The 16,985-nt window shown below is 37.8% G+C and overlaps 1 pseudogene across 1 annotated transcript in view; it reads right to left on the bottom strand.

Annotated features, from left to right (window-relative positions):
- Window positions 1-1,005: 1,005 nt before the first annotated feature.
- LOC149134070 (uncharacterized) overlaps window positions 1,006-16,985 on the bottom strand; it is a 26,809-nt pseudogene continuing 10,829 nt past the window's right edge. Inside the window, exon 2 of the transcript XR_016242982.1 lies at window positions 1,006-2,765. The product of XR_016242982.1 is annotated as an uncharacterized LOC149134070 (transcript). The remainder of the gene's footprint in view (window positions 2,766-16,985) is intronic.

Here is a 16,985-nt window from a genome sequence, read left to right as displayed (position 1 = left end):
GCGACTACATAGGTTCCTAAAATAATGAACGAAAGAATGGTAGATGTTATCAAGCCACACTCGCACACAAATGACAGCTGGTACTTTGTTTTCAAAGGAAAGATGGGATCTACTTATTTTTTCTACTATGCCTCAGACCGACCAAAGCCTTGTGAGTGGATTTAGTAGGCGGAAACTGAAAGAAGCCTGTCGTATGTGTGTGTGTTATGTGTATGTGTGCGAGTGTGCGTATATGTGACTCTCCCACCACCACTTGTCAACCGGTGTCGGAGTGTTTACATCCCTGTAACTTCGTCTAAAAAATCCTTCGAGGCAATGTCCCAGCATGGCTGCAGCCTAATAAGTGAAACAAGTAAACGATAAAAGATATAAATGAGTTTACCTTCTCCTACAAGGAAGTTTTATCGAGAACTAAGGTTCTTTCACTCCCAGAGGTTCGCATGCTAATTAACCTATTGCTGGGACTCTTAAAGGTGCTATTACTCCAGGTCAGAGTAGATATGGGAACAATATTGGCAAGAGATAGTTCCACACTCTTCAAAATCTTGGAACACCGCACCAAGAGCCCAACACATACATACGTACATATACATAAATATCCATAGATACGTATATACATTCAAATGCAAACTTACATATAATAGATATATAGATGGCATACACCCACACATACATACAAACGGACATACAAATATAGAAACATACATACATTCATATATACATGCATACATATACAGTAGAACTCCTCTAATTTTAACATGCGCTATGTTCAAGTTAGAGGACGCTGTTCAAATTACGGGAAGAAAATGCATAAGGGTGTTAAAATATTTCCTCTTACATTTCCGGGCACCCCCGCTAGTATTTAATGTATATATTAAGGTGAGTACATTATATATTTTAAAGAATCGTTAAATATCATTGCTAGGAAAAATAAAATTTTAAATTAATTTAATATTAAATAATTTTAGTTATTAGGTATTTATTACATAAATTATCTGTATTTAACAACCAGTCACCTATGTAGAATACTTTTATTCATTCATTGAATGAGTTCTTCACTTTCGTTTCTGTCTTCACTTATCGAACTCACGGGGGCTGCCATTGCATTCCTCAAGCGATCACGAAACTCCACTATATCTTGATGCTGTAGTCTCTTTATGATCACATCCTTTCGAAGTGATATTGCTTGCAAAACATAGTTGTCACTAAAGTAAGGATTTCTTTCCAGAAATTTTATCACTCTCTCCATAGACTTTTCTGCATTATCCCATGATATTTCCTCATTAGAATGTTCTTGGCTATTTACATTAGACTCACTCGAATGGGAGCTGTCGCTGTCGTCGCTAATTTCATGACTATTATTTTCTTCAGGACCATTGTTCAGTGGTTTCTTCATTTTGTCGCACCCCCAATTTCAATTTCATTTGCATCAAGTGACTGAAGAACAGTGTTTGGTTGGAAATCGTGTAGTTTCAAGAATATTTTGTACTCCAGATTCATTCTTTGCTTCTTTCACTTCAGGAGCGTTAGACGCTGGGCATAATCTTCCCCAGCTTTTGTTAATGTGCCTGCTCGAACCTAGTTTCATGCTCTTGCGGGGGGGGGGGGGGGGGGAATGACATCTTTGATGGTAAAATTGTGCTGGAAATTGCCTATACTAACATTGCTATTTATCATATTCATCGTGAAATCATTTCTGTAGAAACATTTTAAGTTCCAAATAATCCCTTGGTCCATAGATTGTGTGAGATGTCACATTCGGTGGTAAGTAGCACGCAAAAACATCCCCGCACGATGACACTCATTTTGTCTCGTGAGGATGTGCTCTACAATTGTCTCATAGCAGTAGGCACTTTGAATCAGATTTACCTAATTCGTGAGAGCGCTTTTTGTACAGCTGGCACAAATTCTTGTATGAACAAGTGCTGATACATCCATTGTTTTTTTTGGTCTTTTTTCCTTGTTTTTTTTTTTTTTGGATGAATAATTATGATCCTGGTAAAGGTGAAACTCCTTTCAATGCTCGGGGACACTTAGATTTACCAATGACAAAAAGCTTAAGTTAGTGAGTTCCAGAAGCATTAGCACATACCATCACTGTAAGTCTCTCTTTATTTAATTTGAATCCTTAATTTTCTGCTTCTCTTATCCAGCTAAAGTTTTTGTGAGTAAGCACTTCCAATTTATATCAGTTTCATCAGCATTGTAAATATTATCTGGTGTTAAAGCATAGTCCTCAATTATTTTTCTAAAATTTCACAATAAGTTGACGCTGGGAGCGTATCAGCTGAATGTTGTTCACCTGAAATTGTTAATTGCCTTATGCTATGTCTACTCTTAAAACTCCTAAGCCAGCCTTGGCTGAATTTCATATCCCTGGTGATATTCAACTCTTTCTTAAGAGTCTTTGCTTTAGTAATTAGCATTGGTCCCGATAGTGCTATAGCTTCATTTCGCTTCGATAAAAACCATTCATGTAATATTTTATCGAATTCAAATTGCTTTGGTCCATGAAGGGTCTTTCTTCTTTTATACTCAGAGAGAGAAGCAGCATTCAATATTTCCTACCTGTTCTTTTTGATGTAGAACAGTGTGCCCCTTCCAATCTTATAATCTTTCACTATATCACTATTTGCAAGTCCTGTATCTAATTTTTCTAGAATTTGACGCTTTTCGAGTAATGTTAGTGTAACTTGTTTTCTTTTAAAATTATATGCCATTGTGATGAGGGTTGCTTTACACTATTTCTAATACAATAAGGTAGTCTGAAAAGAAATAGAATATACAGTCAGTGAGGAATTATCGTTAATCTACATCAATTACACAATATCTAGATTAGTATTTCATTACAATACCTGACTAAGACTATTTAAATTGTCTCACTGCAACTCTGCACCGAATATATGTATTTACTTTGAGTTATGAAAAAGTCCAAGTTTAAAGGAAGTCCAAATTAGAGAAAGTCCAAGATTAGAGGAAGTCCAAGATTAGAGGAAGTCCAAGATTAGAGGAAGTCCAAGATTAGAGGAACTCCAAGATTAGAGGAAGTCCAAATTAGAGGGGTTCTACTGTATAAGCATTCAGTAATAAATACATACATACATACATACGTACAGACAATGCATACATACATACACACATACATACACACACACGCACACACGCACGTGCACACACACGAACGCACGCGCGCACACACGCATACATACATACATACATGCATGCATGCATACATACATACATACATACATACATATGGTATTGTCTGTGCATGCGTGCAGACAATACTGGCATACATACATACAATTTTGGTTTCGGTCCAGTTCTTAATTAGAATATTTCTTTGAAGGTCACATTTGTTCCCCCTTCTCTCTTACTTCTCTCTTCGCTCACAATACATTCTCTGGGCAAAGAAATTGGCCGATATACTTCATTCCAAGAGAGATCAATGAAAACAGGCGGCAACGAAATTAAATAACTTGGGCAGTCTGTAAACATCAAAAAGAAAACTTACACGTATTTAACTTCTTCCCCAACTCCTCATACTAAACTCTTACTTTCTCTCTCACACACAAACACACGCATGCACGCGAGTGCACACACGCATGCACTCTAGTGCACACACACACACACACACACACACACACACACACACACACACACACACACACTCACTCACTCACTCACTCGCTCACTGTACCATTATACATCTGCATGTCTGTGTGTGCATATATATTCAAATGCTGTGTTACATGAAGTTCATTATCTATATCACATATTGAATATGCGTGTGTTGTTAAACACTTGTAACTATGCTATTTCATCTAAGGGAGATATCTTTAAAGATGTATTGTATTAAAAAAACAGTTGGGATGGGGCAAAATTGGTAAGTGTGGCAAAATTTGTAATTTTTAATTTATCATTATTTTTTTTCTACCCGTTTCAAACCACTACTTTGCAAGTATTGCACCATCGTTTTGTGTTGTTGCATTATCTTTCGGAATAAAAATTGGGCAGCATAGTCGTTGTTGAATTTGAGAGTCTGAAACATAGTCAGGTGACAGGTGCCTTTTTATTTGCCAAGAAATTTCTCCTCAACTTTGACCCGATTGTAATTGAGGTTGCTAATAAAATATCTGGATAATTTTCAGTCTCTAACAATCAAAATTCTTTTCTCTGTGTATTTCAAGTCAATTTTTCCCCACACTGATGTCTAATTTGGTCATTTTTAAGTTTAAAAAGATGATTTCTAAAATGGAACAAAATGAATAATGACTAATTTCAATAATTTCTTCTCTTTGACTGCATGGTGCATAAATATATCGAGAAGAGGGCCACTTCAGCAGATCGTGATGTTATGGAGAATATTTTATGTTTTTTTAGATTTAGTTGAGTTTCGTTAGTTTTATATCATACGTCATTTTTCAATGATCCTCTTTCATATGATTTAGATATTTAAAATTTTTGTTGCATTTCTGAATCTTTCTGATGTCTAAAGATGGATATTGATGTGTATGAGTCTTTTTTAAATGTAATTCGGAAGAATTGAAGAGGCAAATTTACCTAATCTCGTCTTACTCGTTTTTCCCGAGCTAAATTTGCCTGTTAGATGCTCAAAGAGAACGGAGATAATTTTCTGAAACAGCGTTCTGAATATATTATATTTTTAATGCATTTAGAAAAGGTCATCTGCTTAGCTAAGATAGTCTTTGTAAGGTAGGGAATATTTGTAAAAACGATATTTCTTAATAAAAGTAAAAAATGCAGTAAATATTCCTCATTGCACCCCACCTACTTCAAAGCGAAGTGAAACGAGAACGAGAGCGACAGATATCGTTATTTCGTAGTTTTTGCTGTTCATACATGTCGTGTACTCGACCTACTCGTGTACTCGGCCATTCGCGTACTCGCCTCACTCATGCATTCGTTCTCATTCACTCTCATGCAGCAGTTGTATTGCGTTTCTTAGACTCCAGACTAACGCTAATTGCGGGTTCCGAGTAAGTTATTGGGTTGGCAACTAAGTTACCACCGTTTTTTTAAATTAAAATTTTTAAGAGGTTTAAGAAAAAATAACAATTAATTAATGAATAATGGAACAAAGTGAATAATGCTTAATTTCAATAATTTCTTCTCTTTGACTGCATGGTGCATAAATATATCGACTCGAAAAATTGATCCAACAAAGCATTTCATTTTTTGCTGCCAGATCCTTTGTCGTTTGACGAGAATTTTCGTGCAAAAGTTGGTTTAATCGCCCTTCATCGAACTCAACTGGACGGCCAGAACGAGGTGCGTCTTTGAGGTTAAAATTTCCATTTTTGAACTTGGCATACCAATCACGAGCGTGTGTTATATATAAACACACGCACTATAAATATAATATATAGTGCGTGTGTTTATTTGGCAATAAATATATAAATAAATAAATAAATAAAATGACCATCCCGAAATACAGCAATATCTGTTTCAACACACGATTTCACATCAGGGATCTTGTGGAACGAATTGATAAACGTATATATATATGTATGTACGTATGTATGTATGCGTGTGCTATTTTTTTATAATTTACAGGTGATAATCATTGCGCAACGGCCATGATGCGCTCTCCCTTGTAAAGGTTTAGATTTTATCGACCCAAATACTGTGTTATTAGCTATGAAAGATTCTCTTATATAAGCGCTTGGTGCATAGAAACACATTTACATAGATGGTATTAGACGAAATTCGTCTGCCATAGCTAAGCGCCTATATGAGAAGATTTCTCAAGGCAAATAACAATATTCTATAAAATAATGTTCTAACAAGGCAACTATGTTAGGTTGGATATGAAGACTGCTTTTTGATATCAGTACTGCTTCCGTAGCTAATAAATGATTTCTAATAAGCCCGTTGGCTCTTTGTGACATCGATATCTGGAAATACGCTGATATTCTATATATCGTAGCAGCGAGAGTTGACTGGCATGCTGTGACCGATGCTTCCCACTGATGTGTTCCAATAGACCGGAATCGGGTGATATAGGAATTCCGGCGTCTATAACAGACGAATTTCAGCTACTACGAACTGAGTGTACTTTTATGCATCAATCGCCTACATGAGAGCATCTCTCAAAGCTAAAAACGCAGTATTCGGTGTTCTAACAAGGCATCCATGTTAAATTAAGTATAAAGATTACCTTTTCGAATTACTATGGCTTTCATCGGGAATAACTAGCATGTGTATATATATATATATATATATATATATATATATATATATATATATATATATATATATATGATCATAATTGTGATAATACACACGAACAGTTAAAGAAATATATTATATAGTGTTTGTGTATGTTTGTGCGCGTGCGAGCATTTCTGTGTTTGTGTGTGTGTGTGTGTGTGTGTGTGTGTGTGTGTGTCCAGAACAATCCACAAGTCAATAAGATTTTGTGAGAGACCTTTTGGTTCGATGTCTGAAGCAATCGTTAGATGTTTCTACAAATCAAAATAAAGCAATATTAGAGCACAGGAACTATATATTTGCAGGAAAAGTCAAGAATCTTTGAAATGAATCAAAGGCTTTTAGAAGTTAGCATGAAGCAGCTTACTTCTTACTTCAAAAGGTCAAACTCGCTTCCATTTGATCCGCTGTGTTTTGGTCTTGCTGTCTTATGTTTGCATGACTTCTTTTCTTTCTTTCTTTTTTTTTTTTTTTTACTATGTTCTTTCTTTGTTTTAACATTTTTGTATTCCTTATTCTTTGGCATTTAGAGATTGATTATAAAGATTACAAAATGCCCATTTAAAAAAAAATCTTTCTTGATATTTGAAAATGAAAGAGACTGAGAGAGAGGCGAGACGAGTGATAGATATAATGTAGACGTTGGAAGAAGTTTCAGAAATCAAGAACTGGCTGATAAACAGATGAGTTTGCATGGATTAAAAGAAAAACACTTTCGAACTTGTTTAACATTAAATAGATTCTAGGTTAATATATACTTATTAACATATTTCTTTCAAATTCTAGTTTCTCTATAGGTTATTCTACATGATATTGTTCTTCGTTTACTGTTTCTACTTCTTATCACTTATGCCTCCACATTCGTATATCTCCATCATTTATCTTCATCATCTCGTATAGTATTCTTCTGTTGCTTCATCTTCTCACATTATTTTCTTAAATTGAATGTTTTCTATCCAACCAATCTGAGACATATTTCTTAGTTAAGTGTTTTAAACCTGGACACAGCTGAATGCCATCTTTAGTAGCCTTTGTATCAGGGTGTCCCTAAAACGGGTTTCAAGAAACTCAGAGTTCCCGCTATAAAATCATGAGACTCCACGAGATAAAGATTCTTTTTATAAAATCTCTCTCTCTTTTTCTTTCTTTCTTTCTCTCTCTCACTCTTTCTTTCTCTTTTTGTGAAATTAATTTAATCTAATGCTATACTATGCTTAATAGACCCCAGATTTGTACTTACCACATCGAACTGATGAGATCCAGATAGATTGAAATTGCAGCTGTATACAAATGTTATGGACACAATAATTGAAAGGTAACTTAAAATAATCTTTTATCAAATAAGTACATAAATGTAATGCATCTCATTCCTCTACTTAACTAAAAAAAACAAATGAAAATAATAAAATATGGATTCCTGACAGGAATTCACTCAACTTACCATAAATTTATTTCATAAAATATGGTATTTTCCATTTTCAAACTTACATACACACATACACACACATACATATATGCGTACATACACACATACATGCATATATACATATTTGAAACACTCTATTGTTAATATTACATAAAATAACGAGAAAGTAAAAAAGGAAATAAAAGTTCTCAATAAAAGGTAGTTTTGCTTTGTTTGGATTCTACTTTATTTGTAGACAGGTTTTGTCTTTCTCACACGTACTGCTGCCGCTTATATTGTTGTTATACATACACACACACACATACATACACACACACGCACACACACACATACATAAATACATACATACATACCTTGTTCATGTTGAAATTCCAGTGAGGGAACCATGGATCTAGGTTAGAAACTCACTCTTTCTCTCTTGGCAAGAAATCTTGAAATATAACTGAATAATCACACACACACACACACACACACACACACACACACACACACACACATATATATATATATATATATATATATATATATATATATATATATATATATATATATATATATGCATACCAGTGATTTTCCAGCAACTGATGGTCCGGCATCTCCTTTTTTATCCGGATACATTACGAACAGTAACATGAAATTTTTGTAGCCACCAGTCTAGTTAACTACACGACCACAAGTAGCAGTGTGTGCACCATGTGTTTACATGCATTATTCATACTGCACTTGTTAGCATCGATACACAGATTCTGAGAGACCCAAGCCTTGTAAAAGTAAAGGTAAAGTTACCTTCTCGAGTCATACCTGGTTTCCATGATTTCAATGGTTTCCATAGCGTATATATTCCCCCATCCCTGGACAGGACGCCGGTCCGTAGCAGGATTACTCAATTTTGCCAGTTGAGTGGACTGGAGCAACGCGAAATGAAGTGTTTTGCTCAAGAACACAACACGTCACCCGGTCCAGGAATTGAAACCAGAATCTTATGATCATGAATCCAACATCATAACTACTAAGCCATGCGCTTCCACGCCCAAGCCTTGTGAATGAAACTGGGTATACGAAAACTGAGAGGAAGCCCGTCAAATGGATTGAAACCTGTAATTCAAAGGCTCAGCTTTTTTGCACAATCTTTGTAACGCTGATTGTATCTGGGGTTTATGTTCATGACATCCAAGTCTGTGTGATACTCAACCACTCACATACTCATTCAATGAGCAACTAAATCAGTTGATCAAACAGCTGAAACCTCATCATCGAAACCGACGGAGAACCATCCATCCATGTATGTTTTAATCTATCCATCCATCTCTTCTTTCATTCATCCAGCTAGCCACCCTTAAATCCATTTCCCTATTCATCCATCCACCCATCCATCCCCCAGCCATCTCTCCAGACATCCCTCCAACCATTCTTCCATCTATTCTGCCATTCTTGCATTCATTCTGCCATCCATCCATCCATCAATCCATCTCTCCATCTCTCTATCCATCCATCCGTCCATCTATATTGTCTTAGCATTCGGGCCGCATTTTTTTTATTTTTTGAAGGTCTTGTTCTAACATACTTTGTTTGCACAACCTAACGCACCTCTGACTATCTCGAGTCCATCAGAAGGTCTCGGTTTTGACTTTGTTATTCTAGGATTGAAAATATTCAGCGCTGCAAGTGCTGAGTAGTTCGCTTAATAAAGTCTATCTTCGTTATATAAATGCAACTTAAGAAACGTGAATATCAAATGTTTGAGGTTAAAGAAAGCTGTGTAAGAGCATTTCCGGAGACGTGCCTTAGTCTATCGTTACACACAAATGACAATGTTTTCGCCGAGGGGATGGCGTTGTGGTAATTACAAATGAAATGTTGAATATATTCCATAATTACCGTAACAGTTTTCTTCTGTTCCTTCCCCTCCTCTCCCTCCTCCTTCTTCTCCTCCTCCTCCTTCTTCTTTTTCTTCTTCTTCTTCTTCTTCTTCTTCTTCTTCTTCTTCTTCTTCTTCTTCTTCTTCTGCAACACCATCGTTGTCGTCGTCATCATCATCGTCATCACCATCGTTATCATCACCACAACCACTAGAACCATTACACTACCACCACCACCACCACCACCATTATCAACAACATCCTCAAAACCACCTCCAAAAACCACCACCTCCACCACCGTCAATTCCACCACCACCACCACCACCACCACCACCATCGTCATCATCATCATCATCATCATCGTCATCATCATCGTCATCATCATCTCTGGAAAGAATTTATCATTTCTTTCCATTTATCTCTATCAAACCGTGAAAATTATGTTAAACCATAATTAACGTAAAAATACTGTTTTTTATTGTTGGAACTCAAACTAGCATATCGATATAATTAAAAGCTCCACCATAAAACTCTTGTCCTGTATTCGGAATGACAGGAATTTTTTAATTTAGTTCCAGCCAAATCATGTCACTTTTTTCTTCTTACTTAAATTAATGTGAAAGTGTGTGGCCAATTGGATAGAAGTGTCAGACTCACGGATGTAAGGTCGTTGGTTCGATTCGTGAACCGGGCAAAACGCTGTACGTTGAGATAGTTCATTGGTTTGAGTATTTTGTTTCCCTTCATATAGTCCAGGATGTCTTTACATATTCAGCTTTTCGTGGGGGTTTAGGCGTCGTTATTTTGGGTCTACCACAAAAGGCATCTCAGCAACATGTAATTATAGACTTTAATGTTCCTTAAAGCAAGGGTGTCAAACTGGGTTGGCTTTACAAACCCAGATGAAATATAAACTAAGTACCGCGGACCGTATAGGAATAATTGTAAAAAAAAGAAAAGCCCTGTTTGTAATCTAGACCAGAGTTGCCCAACCTATTTCTCCACAGGCCTCACTATAGCTTTTCAAAAGAATATATGCCCCACCGGTAGATGGAAAAACAACAATTTTTAAGGTAGCGAGCTAGCAGAATCGTTACCGCGCCAAGCAAAATGCTTAGCGGCATTTCGTGTTTTTACGTTGTGAGTTCTAATTCCACCGAGGCCGAGTTTGCCTTTCATCCTTTCGGAGTCGAGTTGAGGACTTGGATCGATGTAATCAACATGTCAGCCCTCCCCAAACTTGCTGGCATTGTGCCAAAATTGGAAACGAATATTTTATCACAATTATTTAATACAAAAGAATCAACAGGTAACTTTTTTTATCAAGTACTGAGTACAAAGAAAGTGTACGTTATTGACTATGAAAAAAGATTTTTCACATAAAAGAGAAGGAAATTTGCACCCCACGCCCCAACACAACTGTATGCCCCCAGTTGGGAATCACTGATCAGAGCTAAAGCATATGAATGAAGGGGTCAATATACATCATAGCAAAGTTTGTGCACAGCAACGTGTAGGAAATGGTTTGTGTAAACATGTGTACTTACAGACATATATACATACATGTAGGTGTGTGTGTGTGTGTGTGTGCGTATTTCCTTTATTCGTTTCAGCCATGCGACTATGGTCATGCTGGTGCATCACCGTGATGTATAGTCCCAGTGTGTGGCAACTTGACTTGAGCAAGTGTTTTCTGCTGTAGCTTTGGGTTGGCCAAAGCCTTGTGAGTGGATTTGATAGACGCACACTGAAAGAAGCCCGTCGTATAAATGTGTGTGTGTGTGTGTGTGTGTGTGCGTGCGCGCGCGTCTATCTGCTCCCCCGGCACCGCTTGACAACCAGTATTGATATGCTTGCGTCTATGTAACTTAGACCAATAGAATAAATACCAGGCTTTGAGAAAAGTACTGGAGTCGATTCATTCGACTAAAATTCTCCAAGGCAGTACCCAAGCATGACTGCAGGCATATAACTGAAACAAGTAAAAGATAATAAAAGATAAAACAAACACACGCACACGCACACGCGCACACACATACACATATATACAATGTATGTATGCGCCGTGGGATTGAGTTTTTTTATACGCATCTATGTGTGCTATATATGTTATATGTATTATATATATTTTGTGTGTGTATATATATACTCTTTTACTCTTTTACTTGTTTCAGTCATTTGACTGCGGCCATGCTGGAGCACCGCCTTTAGTCGAGCAAATCGACTTATTCTTTGTAAGCCTATTATTTATTCTATTGGTCTCTTTTTCCGAGCCGCAAAGTTACGGGGACGTAAACACACCAGCATAGGTTGTCAAGCGACGGTGGGGGAACAAACACAGACACACAAGCATATACACACACACACATACATATATACAGATATACGACAGGCTTCTTTTAGTTTCCGTCTACCAAATCCACTCACAAGGCTTTGGTCGGCCTGAGGCTATAGTAGAAGACACTTGCCCAAGATGCCACGCAATGGGAATGAACCCGGAACTATGTGGTTGGTAAGCAAGCTACTTACCACACAGCCACTCATATATATATAAAGTAGTTGTATACTGTCAACTTAACGTGACAGTCCCAATAAGGGAATCATACTACTGCTATTTAGCCCTAGGAAGCTGGACCGCTTCCTGTCGGCCTTGACACATTTAGCTTCCTATGGTTAAATAGCAGTAGTATGATTCCTTTATTGGGACTGTCACGTTAAGTTGACAGTATACAACTACTTTATCGTATCACTATTGCTTAAGTCTCCCTGAGAGATTTACAAATGTATTATTTCTAATTTTATATATATATATATATATATATATATATATATATATATATATATATATATGGTACTATTAAATAAGAATCAGTAGAGCAATAAAGCAAGTAGATGTTTACCAAATAAACGCATTCAGGTCTGGACTAGATTAATGCTTGATAGAGAGAAAGCTTGGAGTGTTTTCAGTTGAACAAAAGCTTTCAATATTGTTCTTACTACAATGCATTCAGATAAACACGTACGTAGATTTGGAAAAAAATTTCGCCATATATCTCGGCATGTATAGACAAAGTGAAGAGGAAATAGGTTCCATCTTTTAGTATCCGAATTCATAACCTTATTTTACAAAGTTTGAGATAACACAACGATGTTAATCAGGATTTTGCTCGGGTTCCAACACCATAGTATGTTGGTGATATGTATTTTGTAGAGTTCTTTAAAATTACAAAATAAAATTGTGAGAGGTAACGAATTAAACAAAACTGCCGGTCCGCCCCGGCTTATGGGGTGTACGTTTGACATTCTCGCTCTTCGCCATTGCATGTAGCCGACAACTAACCTATCACTGACAATAGGACGAACAAGAAAAGGACAACATCTGTTCTTGTCCAAAACATGAATCGTTAACAGGAACCCTGAAAATGCAGAACGAACTCAAATCTTAAGTAGTGACGGTATGAAGTTTTTAGCCGGGAATCACTACACGCACGCACGCGCATGCATACAAACATACAATCTCATACACAGACATACACCTGCATGCTATCGATATATATGAGAGTTCACGTTCAAGTAATGTGTGCGTATGCATACCTCGGTAACGTGTGGTGTGTGTGCACGTATGTGTCTGTGTGTGCACGTATGTGTCTGTGTGTGCACGTATGTGTCTGTGTGTGTATCTGTATGACTGTGTGCGCGTATGAATACACAGACGCACATTTGTTATGTCTGTGTGTGTGTATTTTATGTATGTATCGGTGATCTATGCGTAGTATATATACATGCTTGTAAAACATGTACGTTTGCCTAAGATATTTGTATCCAAATGACGTCACAGTCAGCTGAATGCTCTCAGATTTTTAATTCAGTTTTGTCAACTGTCAGTAATAACAATGAAAAAAATACAATACATTTTCCTATATTTCTCTACGAATTACCTGCTGAAGACACGAAGTGGTGAAGGTAGAAAAGTGAAATTTACACACAATAAGTCTGTCTGAAAAAAAAATGCGCGTATATTTCTCTGTATGTATGAGAGAGAGATAGTTGAAAGTGTGTGTGTGTGTGTGTGTGTGTGTGTGTGTGTGTGTGTGTGTGTGTGTGTGTGTGTGTGTGTGTGTGTGAAAGAGAGAGAGATTGTATTCATAAACATGCAAACACACACACATATATGTAATTAAATATAGGATTATATATAAGCATGCATATAGTATATATATATATATATATATATATATATATATATATATATATATATATATATATATATACACACATACATATATATATATATATATATATATATATATATATATATATATATATATATATATATATATATATATATATGGGAGAATATACAAATAATAACAACAGACGAGGACAGGTGGTGTAAATAACAAAAGTATATATTAGTATGACGCTCGGGAATACGGAAAGTCTTTGACGTTTCGAGCTACGCTCTTCAACAGAAAGAATACGGAGACAAGGAGAAAAACACGGAGAAAAAAAATTGAATAGTGTTCAGTCAACGGTCAATCATAATAATGGCCGATCATAACAATGGCTGATCGGAAGTTAGAAATTCTTATTTCAGGAGAGCTAAGAAAGGGGGAGATAACAAACGGTGATCGGGAACGAGGGGCTGTGTGTGGGAGGTAGAATGCTGGTGATCTTGACGTATGTAGTGTGAAAATGGGGAAGGGAGAAAGGGAGAAAGTAGTTGGTCAGTTGTAGTGTGTGCGTGGTGTGATGCGAGGGTATTGGTGTAGTGTGATGTGAGGGTGTTGGGAGGTGGGGAAGGCATGGGTGGAGTGTGGGTTAGGCTGAGGGTGGGGTAGAGGTAGGGGTCTGTGGGTAGGGTGGGGTATGTGGGTAGGGGTGGGTGGTGGGTGTAAGGAATTGGATGGGGTGGAGTGGGAAGGTAGAGTAGGAGTGTGTTGGGGTGTGGTGGGATGAGCTTATGAGAGGGTGTTGACGAGGAGGGAGAAGGGGAAGGTGGATGTAAGAGAGGGGGAACATGGGTATGGGAGGGGAGAGGAAGAGAGGAGAGAGGGTGGGTATAAGAGAGGGAAGGTGGATTAAGAGAGGGGGAAGGTGGGTATGGGGGGAGAGAAAGAGGGGAAGGTGGGTATGGGGGGGAGAAAGAGAGGAAGAGAAAGAGAGGAAGAGAAAGAGAGGAAGAGAAAGAGAGGAAGAGAAAGAGAGGAAGAGAAAGAGAGGAAGAGAAAGAGAGGAAGAGAAAGAGAGGAAGAGAAAGTGAGGAAGAGAAAGAGAGGAAGAGAAAGAGAGGAAGAGAAAGAGAGGAAGAGAAAGAGAGGAAGAGAAAGAGAGTGAGAGAGAGGGGAAGAGAGTGAGAGAGTAAGGGTGAGAGAGTAAGAGAGTAAGAGAGTAAGGGTGAGAGAGTAAGAGAGTAAGAGTGTAGAGAGTAGGAGAGTAAGAGTGTAGAGAGTAAGAGTGAGAGAGGGGGGAGTACGAGAGAAGAGAGTGAGAGAGAGTAAGAGAGAGGAGAGAAAGAGTAGGGGTGAAGAGAAGTGGGAGTGGAGAGAAGTATGAAGAGAGGTGAAGAGACGTACAAAGGAGTAGGAATCGGAGCAGGAGGTGGGGGAGGGGAGAGATGGGTGGTAGGAGGGAGGGTGGGGGAGAGAGACAGGAGGAGGGGGTTAGATGAAGAGTGGAGGGGAGTTGAGCCCATGTGGCGCAAAGGAGCGAAGATAGAAGATTAAATCCCTGTTCACGGCGCAAACGGGAGTCCGCATGGCCCCTGTGCATGGACAATCCAAACACAGACAGGTGTTGCCGCAAGGAGTGGCCGGCAGAACGGAAGTGGCGTGACACCGGGGTGTCATTGCCGACGTTGATATCTCGGAGGTGTTCCGCGAATCGGTCGGCCAGGCGGCGCCCCGTTTGTCCGATGTACAGGGATTGGCAGAGAGAGCAGGAGAGGCAATATATATATATATACTGAGATAGATAGATAGATAGAGAGAGAGAGAGAGAGAGAGAGAGAGACGAAGTGGGAAGGGAGAGAAGAGAGAGAAGAGAAATGGGAAATAAGAGAGATGAGGCTACGCGTATAGTTCTGTCAGTGAGTATGGATTTGTAAGTAGCTATGAATGTATCTATATTTGCATTTCGTTTCTCCAAATTTTCAATTGAATAACTACTTTATCAAAACAGATGTGTCATCCATGGTAGACATATACATACATACATACATACATACATAATACATACATATATACATAAATGCATACATGCATAAACGCATATATACATATAACGACATGGTCGTACTTATGGAGTATCTGTTGTATATCTATACAACAGATTCGTGATCGGAGATCGAAACCTCGGTCTTCACGTTCGTTTTCATTGTCTTCGGAGTGTGCACTTAAAATCAATTTAATTTATCAAAATTTGCCGCCATCGTAGGTGAAAGAAAATCTGAAATAGATAAACTCATTTAATTTCAGTTGCCTTGACTTAGTCCGCGTTAAACTCGAATATATATTCGGGTTACCTCTAAAGGAAAAAACAGTCAACTCGTTCTGTCATTCAGACACTTTCTTCAACTACGAAGTAACTTTGCCAAGCCTTAGTTACACGAAAGCGCACGTACACGCACGCATGCACGCGCGCACGCACACACCCACACACACACACACACACACACACACACACACACACACACACTACACACACACACAAACACTACACGTGTGCATGCAAACTTCTTTCATGCAAACCATACCCTCTTTTCCTTCTTTCTTCCACACACTTAGTAGCAGACTACTATAAGGACTGGAGAAAAGATTTTCAACTGAAAGAGACCACCAAACCTATACGAACGTTTTGGTTTTCTTCCAACTCGTAGCAGTTGCGTAATTAATTAACGATTGAGTGAAATTTCTGAGTATATCTTTCATCAATTCTTTTCGATACATACAGAAATTATAAATCTGTTATCTCTAACTACTTACTTTTTACCTGTAACACATACATTCATACACACACACACATACATACACACTCACACACTCAAATACACGTATACGTGCATAGGCAAAAGTCAAAAGGACGTACACAATGAATGTATCAGATTGACGCTCAAAGAAAGTTTTATATGGAAAAAATCTGGAGTAACGTTTCGAGCATTGCTCCTCGTCAGAAAGAGGAAAAATCAGAGGAGAAGGAAAAGATTAGTTCGTAATATATACATACATGCATGAAATGTAAACAATAGACCAGACAAGTGGTCAGTGTCAGCATAAAGCTAAAGGTCAGCGAAGAAGAAAACACCTACACCGGACTATTGAGGAATATACAGCTATTTCACCCGGATGACAAGTTCAGATTTATACCTATAATTATTGTAGCACTCGGATATGTAACAAACTGTCTCTGCACCAATCTTGAGAAAGCGGGAAGCAAATCAGTTTACAGATACAAGCCGTCGATGAAAC

The sequence above is a fragment of the Octopus bimaculoides genome, chromosome 9, assembly GCF_046866305.1.
Source record: "Octopus bimaculoides isolate indiv1 chromosome 9, ASM4686630v1, whole genome shotgun sequence".
Classification (NCBI taxonomy): Eukaryota; Metazoa; Mollusca; class Cephalopoda; order Octopoda; family Octopodidae; genus Octopus; species Octopus bimaculoides.
The sequence above is the reverse complement of the archived record's forward strand: the minus strand, read 5'-3'. Positions and strand labels throughout refer to the sequence as shown.